Below are 12398 nucleotides of genomic sequence, written 5' to 3' on the forward strand. Positions count from 1 at the left end.
GCCAATGTAAAAAATAAAAAAAGATGGCAATACGCTCACGTAGGATTAAAACCATACCAAGCAAAACCATTCTTGTTTCAGAAGGCGCCTCAGAGTGTAACGTGCCTCAGGGTCACCATTAAACATGTCATTTTTAAGAGCTGTAGAAGAATAAACTCACTCCCCACAGACCTATCCTGGGATGTGCACTTTTAAACAAATTCTTCACATTAACTCGGTTACTTGTGATTTATTTCTTTCTCATAAAATGGAGCTCAGCACAAGAAACAGAAATTCTATTGGTCCGAATGTGGGAATCTAGATGTGAGAACTCAAATTCCCACATCCAGATATAACCAGCTTTTATCTGTACATATTTTTACATAGTTGAAATAATACTGCATAGAAAAGTTAAATTCCTTTTCAATTACCTATCCTGATCATTTCTAGATGTTTTTGAATTTCTTTATTAATAAATTATGATTGTTGTGTATTATTACCTCAAATAGAGGCAATATACATTACCAATTTGTAATATACTTTACCACTTTTAATTTGAACACTGACTTAAATTTCTATGTGAATTGGGAAAAGAGGTTGTCCTAAAGATGGATCACAAAAGTTCTCAGCCATTCTGTAGGTTTTAAACATAGGAAATAGATATGAGCTTTGCTTTTCTACAGGAGGGATATTATGTAAAAATTTAACTGAAAAAATCACGTGCCATTACAGATTATTATATATAAATATGGCATGACAAAAAAGCTCAGGAAAAAAATTGAAGTATATGTGTTTTCTTTTTCTTTGAATGAAGGAAATCTTTCAAATTGAAGAGAACATGTCTGTCTGTATATTTTCTTGATTTTTAAGCTTCCTAAATGGGACAGGACTGGATCCTAGTACTTAAGAGGCTGAGACAGGAGGATCACAGGTTTGAGACCAACCCCAGCAACTTAGTGAGACCCTGTTTCAAAACCAAAGATAAAAAAGGCTTTGGGTATAGCACAGAGATAGGATGCCCCTTGGTTCAATCCCCAGTACCAAGAAAGAATGAAAGAAAAACAAAAAAAGAAAGGAAGGAAGAAAGAGACAGAGAAAGAAAAAAAGAAACAAGCAATTAAGAAGCACTGAAGATGGTTGGCAGTGATGTTTGCACAGCAACACAAATATATTTAAACCCACAAAACTGTACATTTAAAATTGGTTAAAATGGTAAACGTTATGCTATGCATTTTTCTACTCTTCCTCCCCCCAAAAGAAAAGTGGTGCCAGTTCCTTTTCATTTCTTTGGCTTCTCTGAACCTTCTACTCTCTGTTATCAACCCCTATAATTTGGCCACAGAGCCACGTCTTAATATCTGTTGCTTGGGAGGAGAGAGTTTTGAATTATCCAGGGAAGCTAAATGACTCAGAAACTCTACTCCCAGCCCTTCTACCAAATTAGCAGCAATGTGAGTATAGCCATGACCAATATAAATATATTTGGGGAATGCTGGGCATGGTGGCACACAATTGTAATCCCAGTACTTGGGAGGCTCAGACAGGAGAATCCAGTCTCGACAACCTAGTGAAGCCTTCTGCAACTTAGTGAGATCCTTTTTCAAAATAAAGAATAAAAAAATAGGGTTGGGGTGTAACTGAAAGGTAGAACATCCCTGGGTTTAATCTCAGTACCACACACACAAATTACATATATATATATATATATATATATATATATATATATATATATATATATAATTGGAGAAAAAAGAATACCGGAAAAGTCGCAGCTGCTTCCTAATTGATTGGTGACTGGTTGAGCGGTTGGTGAGACACTGTTGGGACTGTCAGCAGAACCTTGTGAAAGCAAAGTCCTTCTGAGGGCACCTGGCATTTCAGAGGAAGCAGATTTCTGAAAATCTAATACGTAAATTGAAATAATAAAATGAATCATCAAGCACTTTTTGAAATATAAAATAGATTATTATTAACTGGTGGCCATGGACATGTAAATTATTCGATTGATTCTTTCTGTAATGCATGCATAGATCAAATCATCACATTGTACCCCATATGTATAAATAGCCAATTAAAAACAAGTAAGTAAAAGTAAAATGACTCATTTTCACAGAGATTAAACCACCAATTTTATTTCAACTATATAAGTAAGGCAAATGTTGCAAAAAGAGCCTAAAATATAGAATTGACATTTTAGAGATGTCTCTTCAACATAAAATCAGGCTTTTGTTAATATAGTTAATGTCCTTCCTCTCTTCCACCCACAAGAAGCTTCTAAACTCCCTTTACTTCTTGGTAGGAATGAAGTAAAACAAAAGCACATGTAAGTAAAACTCTATGGTAGTTATAGGACTGTATTTAAGAATAATGGCTATTTTAAATATTTGAAAACAATAACTTAAAAACGGATTTTAGTTTTATAAAGATCAGAGCTCCTAGCCTGTCTTGAGCACTTAGCCTGGATGAGGCACTGGCCCATGTTTTTGCCTGTATTACTTTTCATTCTTCACATGCCCCAGCCAAATAAGACTCGGACTTCTACTGCCCCATCTTACGGATAAGGACACTGAGACCAGATAGTTTAACTTTTCCAAGGTCTGTCATTAGTCGCTTGATCAGAATCTTTTCACCCTAGTGCTTTTCCAGACCACATCAACAACATTACTCTGTGCCCAACACAGCCACAAGCTGAAGGAAGAAAAATGTGATTGAATTTAGGTTGTAAAGAAAAGAAAGGGTCTGCAAACAAGCACCTCTTTAAGAAATAACCTTAATTCATACCTAGAGAAAACTGTGTGTGTGTGTGTGTGTGTGTGTGTGTGTGTGTGTGTGTGTGTGTGAGACTAGGATGGAACCCAGGGACTTTCTACCTCCAGGATACACTCCCAGACCTATTTTATATTTTATTTGGAAATAAGGTCTCACTAAGTTGCTGAGAGCCTAAGTAGCCGAGGCTAGCTAGCTTCAAACCTGCACCATTCTCCTGTCTCAGCCTCCCAAATACTGGGATTACAAGCGTGCGCCACTCCGCCCGGCTTTAGAGAAAACTTTTAAAAAGAGAACTAGTTAAGTTGTACTGACTCTCAAGTTTGGGCGGTTCATGATAGCTGTGCCTCCAGATTTTCCTCATGATTTGGATTGTTTCCTAGAGGAGTCAGCTGAAGCCCCACTGAGGAGCAGGGAAGGAGATCACTCCTGGTAGAGGCTAGGTCCAGTGTGACACCTTCCCCTGGGACAAGCCTACTTCCCTCCACAGCAGGCACTGCTGTATTGACAGCAGAGAGGGAGCTTTGGGCAAACTGGGACCACTCCTCAGACAAGTTCATGAGAAAGGAAGAGCTGGCCCTGTGCCTGCGCGTGGCCCTCTGTGGTCAACAGTTAAATAAAAGAAGGTAAATAGCGTCAATGCTCTTTGCCCCTGGCCTACCTCCAGCACCAGGAGTCCTCCTGTTCCTGGTAGACACTCAGACAGGAATCAGGCAGGTCTTCAAACTCCTATTTAATGAATTCAAGAAAAGCAAGCAATCCCAAACTGAAGAAGGGGAAGAATAACTCCGGCCGGACCCTTCTGCAAATGTTTGCAGGCTCCGGCTACATCTGGCGGAGGATTGAGGAGCTATCTGCGCTGCTCAGCTAAGCCGTTCAGCTGCCTCTGGGAAGGCAGCCAGTGGGGGCTCTCCTCACCTTGAACAGAAAGGCCTAGACAGTCACCTCCTCGGCAAGGCGGGTGACTCAGGTTGCCATTAGTGACCAATTTATTTACTTCTCCCCGGATTTTCCATCCTTCGGATGACTTCCACATCCATAAAACAAAGAATCTTTATGCTCTATTTATTTCTGCAAAAGTGTTCGGCACTAATATGGAAATTATGACTCCAGCAGTGGCCAGAGTACGTCCAACTACTATGGATTCCGGTTCTTTTCCACAGGAGGAGGAACACTGGAGGTGAACTGCACACAGCAGAGGCGGCACTGGAGACCCTCTTCTTCTTTACTGTTTTATCAGAAACAAATCATTAAGCTTCCAGAGCTGGGGGTTCTCATCTGAAAAATAGAGGTAACATTCCTAGGTCTGCTGTCTTTACCTGGTTGGTACAACAGTTAAAAGAAGTAAGGTAAATAACAATGTAAATGAAGATGTGGAAGTTAAGGCTGACTACATGCATAACAAGATAGCAGCACCTTACTAAGATGATAAAGGAGGAGCTAAGATGATAAGGATGGTAAAGTTTGATCTGCCTATGAACAAATCAAACAATGACTTCAGGGTGTTTCCAGATCTCATGCCCAGTGGTTTAGCAAATAAAGACAAACCATACTGTTGAATGCAGTAAGACAGTCACCTTGGTGAGCTCACAATAGCTGAGGCCAGTCTGCACCCTCCTCTAAACACACCACACATGCAATCTATACGAGTCATTTAGAATTCATCACAGCCTGCTTAATGGAGCCACACACTGTTACTTTGTCCCTCTCTTTATGCTATTTTTAGACATTCAAAAATATATCTTTTCTCTTCACCTGGACTCTAAATCCCTTCAGGATTATCAGTGTGTTTGTTGTTTATATTGAATGAGAGAGAATGTATACATACACACACACACACACACACACACACACACACACACACAACACAACCACCAAGGTTCTGGCATAGTATATTTAGCACACAGTAAGAGCTCAATAAACAACAGTTATTATTTTCTCTCAGAGAAACTAAAATAGACTTAGGTCTGCAGTATACACAAGTCATCAACTAAACAATTACAGTAAGATGTACCACACTGTGGGATACTGACTCCCTTGAACAATAACTGTATAGAATTTTAAAGATTACTCCAGGTCACACATCAAATGACATCCCCAGTTGAAATAATATTTAAGAGACAAGATGGGGCACTGATGATCAATAGGCTTCAGAGTCAGACAGAGCTTGGTTTGAATGTCTGCTCCAACTCTTACTAGATGTATGGCCTGAGACAAATTACATCACTTTATCAAACCCAAATTGAAAATTATAATACCTATTTCAGGGTAATGGTAAGAACCAAAACAAACAATGTGTGTGAGGAACTGGCATATTGCTGAATAAAGGTAATTACTCCTATTATTTAAGAGTCCAAAAATTTTGTATTCTGGGACTGAATAATCTACTATTTAGATTAATATGTCTACACAATCTCCTATTCTACCAACCTAATCTTCACACTTTAAGATTTACATTGGATAGCCCATGTATTAAAATACTTAATACATATATGTATATACCATACCTAATGGAAAATATGTTTCAAATTCTATAAAATATTTGGTTGCTAAAAACTATACCTTTTCTGATCTAGACTATGATTGAATCAATGACTGTTATGGCTAAATGCAAATCAAAATCATAATGAAATACCAGTGTGACATCACTGGGAAGTAACCATAATAAAAAAAAAGACAATAACAAATGTGAGGGAGTATATAAAAAATTTTGAATCATCGTCTATTACTGGTGGAAATGTAAAATGAAGCGGCCATTTTGGAAAACAATCTGGAAAGTCCTCAGAATTTTTAGTTACCATTAAAGTTATCTTATGACCCAACAATTCCACTTCTAGGGATATACACAAAAGTAATAAAATATATGTTCACACAAAACCTCACACAAAGCTCATAGCAGCAGTACTGATAATAGCCCCAAAGTAAAAATGACCTGAATGTCCCTCAACTGATGAATGGTTAGATAAAATGTGATATATTCATATTATGAATACTATTTGATAGTGGAAAAGAATAAAGTATTGATAAGTGCTACTGTACAGATGAATCTTGGAAATATGTCAGGTGAAAAAGTTGACCACAGAAGGTCACATATATGTGATCCCATTTATATAAATGTACAAAATGGCAAATTCATAAAGAAAAAACAAATTACCTGTTGCCTAGGTTGGGAGGTCTGGGGAGGTGGAGAGTGATTGCTAATGAAAACAGTGTTTTTTGTTTTTTGTTTTTTGGAGTAATAAAAGTGTTTTAAATTGATATCCGGGTGTTTCTTTGTATTTTATTTTATTTTATTTTATATATTTTTATTGGTGCACTGTAGTCAAACATTTCAATGGAATACAAGACTTGTGAGGATATACAAGCACACATCCTCCAATTAGCCTTTATCCAATCCCCATCCCATTCCCTCCCCCTCCTTTGATGCCTTGCTTGATTTAGTGATTGACTGATATATTTGTTTAAGTACATCATGTGTTTTAAAGAGATTCCATCTTCCCCCTCCCATCCTCTCTGATTGTTCACCTTAATTGCTCCTCCATAGGGCCTTTTCTTCAACTAGATTTCCTATTACCCATTTCTTCCTAGTTTTTGTATATGAGGGAAAGCATCTGTTTTATTTTTAATTTTCTGTGATATTTCTCTGTGCCACATTGCAGGTTCCGATCCCACTCTTGAAGGCCCAGGCACTGGCCTGGCCACCCAGCAGGCTCTAATCCCGGCCTCATTGGTTCCAGCACCAGCCTTGCCTTAAGGCAAGCTCTTATCCCAGCCTTGCTGGCTCCAGCTATGGCCTCACTGGATATGCTGTTGTTTTAACTCTATGAATATACTAAAACCCATTAAATTGTTTATTTATTTATTTATTTATTTATTTATTTATTTATTTATTTATATGTTTAGTTTTTTTGTAGTACTGGTGGATAAATCTGGATATTTTACCTCCAGGCTATACCCCTACACCCTCTTTTTTTCCTTCTTTCTTTCTTTTTTACAATATTGGGGGTTAAACCCAGGGCATTATGCCTCTGAGCTACAGCCTCAACCCTGTTTTATTTTTTATTTTGAAACAAGGGCCTCACTAAATTGCTGAGGGTTTCACTAAGTTGTTGAGGATAGCCTCTCAAACTTGTAATCCTCCTGCCTTGGCCTCTTGAGTACTAAGATTACAGGCATGCACCACTACATCTGGCACATTTTAAATGGATTACATGGTAAGTAAATTATATCTTAGACAGTTTTTAGAAGATTGGATTAATGCTTTATAACTACTAGAAAGGCCTGATTTGTTCACAAAAAGACAAAAACATCAAACCAACAAAAGTACCACTTAGAAAAGCATCAAAGGTTATTTCAAGAATTATTTTTAAATATATAAATACATCATTAAAATATAACTATATTTGGCAATTGAGTTTTTAAATTGGTGTTAGAATACAGACCAAAGTTAAGTTAGAAACATGACTCAAGTTACATATTTGAGTAAGCTGCATAGCTATTAAATTTATTATTATAGATTATAAAACCATTTTAAAAGGTAATTGCTTTTTGTTTCCGAGTGCTAGTTTATGTCACTAAAATCTTAAAATATTTGTTTTTTATAGAATGCATCAAGCTTTCTAATCAATCAGAAAATGTTATTAAAATTACAAACAATAAAACTATTAAATGAGTGTAGTTAGTAAACTGAAAAGTTAAAGCATGTGTACCAGTTATACTCTGTTGCATGACATGTTCTAACAATTAAAATCAAATGTTCAGTACTGTAGTGGTCAGAAGTTTCCTTTTACCTTTTTGGTGAAAATAGTTAAAACCATAGTTTTCTTTTGGAGGGGATTCTTATATATACTTTCATTAATTTATGTATTATAATTATATTCAGGCTTTACTACACCAATATTTGACATTTAATTTTTTTCTTTTTTTCTTTTGGTGGTACTGGGGTTTCTGGAAACCCTTCTACCTCCAGGCTACACTCCCAGACCCATTTTTTAATATTTTTATTTGGAAACAGGGTCTCTTAAGCCAGTGCGGCTGACTTCAAACCTGCTTGATCCTCCTGTCTCTGCCTCCCAAGCATGGGGATTACAAGCGTGCGTCACCACGCCCGGCATTGACATTTAAATTTTAAAATAGCTTTCCTTCTTAAATTGCCTCTATAACTCTATATCTTTTAAAATTAGATTATGACATTGGATTTGGTGTGAATTTGGTAGATTGAATCTGGGGCTTTCTGTGTGCTAGCTAGTGATCCACTAAGCTATATCCCCCCAACACACACACACACACACACACACACACACACACACACACACACACACTTCTTGAGACAAGATCTTACTAAATTGCCCAGGTGACCTGGACCTTGCAATCCTCCTGCCTCATGTCCAAAAAGCAGGGATAATAGGTGTATGTGTACACCTGGCTCTTAAAATTATTACATTGTTGCCCCCCAAACCCTCCCAGGTAAATGCATTTGTTATGTTAATAAAACATTTTCTTAGTATTTGCAGCATGCCTAATATTAGAAAAAATCTTTAAAATAAGAAATAGATATTACAATATAATGAATAATGCCACTTAATTCTAATATCCAAAGAAGATAATTTATGATAACTTAAAACTTTTTAAAAAGTATATCTGTAATTTGGCTGAAGCTAGATAGATGTATTTTAATTGAGATTAAAATATCTTTAAGATGCATATTTATTTCAATCAGAGTACTCTTGCTTAACCATTATCTTTTAAATTTAATCTGATGTCATTTTAGAGTATGTGACATGCCTCTTAGTCTTTAGATTTGGTTCCAGTATGATCCTTATAAAATTTTCCTTTAAAAATATGACTACAGCCAGGCCTGGTGGCACGCTTGTAATTCCCGCGCTTGGGAGGAGAGACAGGAGGATCATGCAGGTTCGAACCCAGCCTCTCTGGCTTAAGAGACCCTGTTTCCAAATAAAAATATAAAAATACATAGGTCTGGGAGTGTAGCCCGGAGGTAGAAGGGCTTCCAGGAACCCCAGTACCACCATCCAAAAAAAAAAAAAAACAAGTGACTATAAATATTTAGCAACAGCTAGCTGGGCCTGGTGGTGCACGCTTGTAATCCCAGAATTTGAAAGGCTGAGACAGGAGGATCCAGGTTCGCAGATAGCCGCAGCTACTTAGTGAGGCCCTTTGTTACTTAGTGAAACTCCGTTTCAAAATAAAAAATAAAAAATAGGCTTGGGGTGTAGCTCTGAGATAGAATGCCCATGAGTTCCATCCCTAGTACCAAAAAATAAAAATAAAAAATAAAAAATTATCAACAGCTGAAACTACATTTAAAAGCATTTAATATTGAAGATATATTTAAAAATTAAACTAATTTTCAAAATTCTAAACAAAGAAACCTTCAAATTTAAAAATCTTGACAAAATAGGATACTTACTGGAATGACTAAAAGTTATTAATTTCAAACTACTTCAGATTTTTTTCCACTGTCTAGTACTCACTCAGCAATATTCAAGAGGAAGAAAATATATAAAACAACTATTCATACAAAGAGTCAAAATAATATTAAAAAGTTCGTCTTATTCCATAATTTAATTAAATAAAAAATTCAATTGAAATAAATTCTCCCTGGGTATGGTGGTGCACGCTTGTAATTTCAGCATTTGGGAGGCAGAGACAGGAGGATCGTGGTTTGCGGACAGCCTCAGCTGCTTAGTGAGGCCTTTTGCGACTCAGAGAGACTCTGTTTCAAAATAAAAAGTAGGGCTGAGGGTATAACTCAGAGGTAGAATGTTTCTGGGATTCACCCCCAGGACCACACACACACAAAATTCTCTGAGAATTGTATGACTTGAACACAGTATTTATTCACTAATTGTGTTTTGTTTCCTCACCTTATTCAGAAATCTGAGTGAGGATAATTCAACGTTCACATGTGAGAAATTTTGCTAATACTTGCTTTTAAGGACCATGGATGACAGTGAATCAGCTAGCATACATTTATATGGAGCTTTAGAAAATAGTCTGACTTTCAAAGAAGTTATACTTTATCAAATAAATCATAAAGCTCCCCGAGGTCAAAGAAGAAAATTTCAGTTTTTCTTCCCACACAATAATTTGGTCTATTTAAAAGCAGTTGTGTGGGCAGAGTACTATAGAAATCTGGAATTAATTCCGATTTTAAATGGCAACATTTCAGCAGCTTTCATTTTCTAAGTGTCAATTAGAAGTCATGTTCAACATTTAATTTTAGTGGAAGCTGTTACCCTACACACTAATAAAGTGATGATGGAGATGGGAAATATAGATATACATGGCAGAAATGCTCAATTTCATATTACTTTTGTATAATGAAAATACATTGACTATATGTGACATACTTGCTATGATGCCATCACATATACTTTTCAAAGTCACAAATCAACTTTAAAACAAGCTAATTAAAACCTCCTTTTATACATACCACCTAGAGAAACAAAATTGGAGTTCTCAGATTATTTAAACAAACTGACTTATAAATACCAAATGGAAATAAATTGAGAGTAGCTGCATTTATTTTAAGCATGTAAAAAGCTCATGACTGTATGTTATTTTTTTTTCTAATAATAAACTATATGCCAGGGCCCAGAACCTCATTGGAATGAATTCCTTTAACAGACATACAGGTCCCGATGACAGTTATTTTCCAGGTCTGGGGTCCCACAATCATGTCTCTGAAAGATTTTCTGCATGAAGTATTTGAAGAAGTGGAGGACGTGTCACTGATCCCAGAGGTCCATTCCGGTCTCCCTTAAGGCAGAGGTGGGGCAAATAGGAGAAAAGAAAAGGTAATGCTGATAAGAGAATCTGAACCAAATGTTGTTGCATGCTAGAAAAGATTAGATGCCCTTGTCACAGAGCTGTTACAGAGATCCAGGGGAAAGAGGGGAATAAGAGGTCAAGTGCAGGCACATACGCAGAAAAAAAAAAAAGTTTATTATATGTGGAGGGAAAGTGAGCATGAGCCTACATTTAAATCCTCTTAAATATCCTTTGGCCCTTGAAGGAAGGAATAGAGGTGTGTCTTGTTGCTATTTATTAACACCTATCAGGTTTAACCACACAATATGTTTATAATTAAAATAAAAGCTTTAGCAGAAATGTTCTGTTCCTTTTCTTTGAGGATTTACAGAGCAGCGGCTTGAGGCTCTACAACTAAACGGGCCTTCCTTATGCAATGCCTATTTAAACATGTCTCTGTCTTGGCCAAGGATAGTAGTGTTCACCTGAAATTGAGACAGGAGAACAATAGGTTCAAGGCCAGTCTGGGCAACTTAGTAAGAATCTATCTCAAACTGAAAATAAAAAGGGCTAGTAATGTAGCTCAGTGGTAGCATGTTTGCCTAGCATGCACAAGGCCCCAGGTTCAATCTCTAGTACCACAAAAGTAAACTAATAACGATAGCTGTGTCTCATCACCACAGTTACTTTTTGGTAGAATCCATATCTTACACATTCATTCAGTTACGGAGTGTTGAGTACCTGTTAAATTCTAGACCCTGTTCTAGACATTAAACAAATAGACAGAAATTCCCGCTCTCCTGGAATTTATATTTTTATAGCAAAGACAGGCATTGAACAAAAACAAATGAGTGAATATATGGTATCATGGTCCACTGGCTTTTAATACATATTTTTCCACCTTTTGTACATATGTAAATTTGAATGCATTTTAAAATTGATAGTCATATTTTACTTGGAAGTATTTAGGCTCTCAGCAATACACTGTTTCCGAATAAAAAATAAAATAGGGCTGAGGATGTAGCTCAGAGGAAGAATGTCCCTGGGTTCAATCCCAAACACCAAAACATACAGACCCCCCCCCAAAAAAAAAGTCCTTGGAGTCTGCAGATTTCTAACTGCCTTTGCCCACAAAACTGTCAGCTCCTCATGTCACCATGATGCCAGGTCCTCCTGGTAGTGGCCACAAGGGAAGCCTTCTTGCCGATGCCTGCCGACAGATGGCAAGTCTTCTCTACACAGAGCCTAGTGCAGCATGAAGAGTGTGGGCTTTGGTGTCACCTGAAATTGGTTCAGATCTGAGTTTTCTGATACTTTCTGGCCATGTGACTTACAACAAGTTACTTAACTTTATAAACCTTAATTTGTTTATTGCTAAAAAGCAAACAATCATAATTATGTTAGGGTATAATTAAATGTGACAGTGTAAGAGCTCCTTGTGCAGGGACGATGGTGGTAAAAGCTTTCTGAAGGCACACCATTACTATTTCCTGCCTCCTGTCCCATGTAGTTCAGCAACAGAGGATGTATACCACGCCTGACAAGCTGCTGGATTCCAATGGGCCCTCCTCAAGAATCTCACTAAAAAGCTAACGCTGCATGTTTCTCCGTCTATGTTTGTCTGGTCATCCCAGCTGAAACTAAGTGAGGGCAGATCCACGAAGGAACAAAGTAATAGTCCCTGCTGGGAAGGTACTAGAAAACAGAAGAAAAGTGCCCGCCACACAGCGTTTGTCCTGCTGGCTTTACAAACTTTTTTTTTTTTTTTCATCAGCCTCTTGATTCACAAGTTTGGAAAAGATTTTGAGAAATGAGCTGTCTGCTTTGTTGTTTCTAAAAACTATCATGAGTTACTTGAGCATCTACCTTGTATTAAAAGA

The sequence above is a fragment of the Muscardinus avellanarius genome (genome assembly GCF_963383645.1).
Source record: "Muscardinus avellanarius genome assembly, chromosome: 8".
Lineage (NCBI taxonomy): Eukaryota > Metazoa > Chordata > Mammalia > Rodentia > Gliridae > Muscardinus > Muscardinus avellanarius.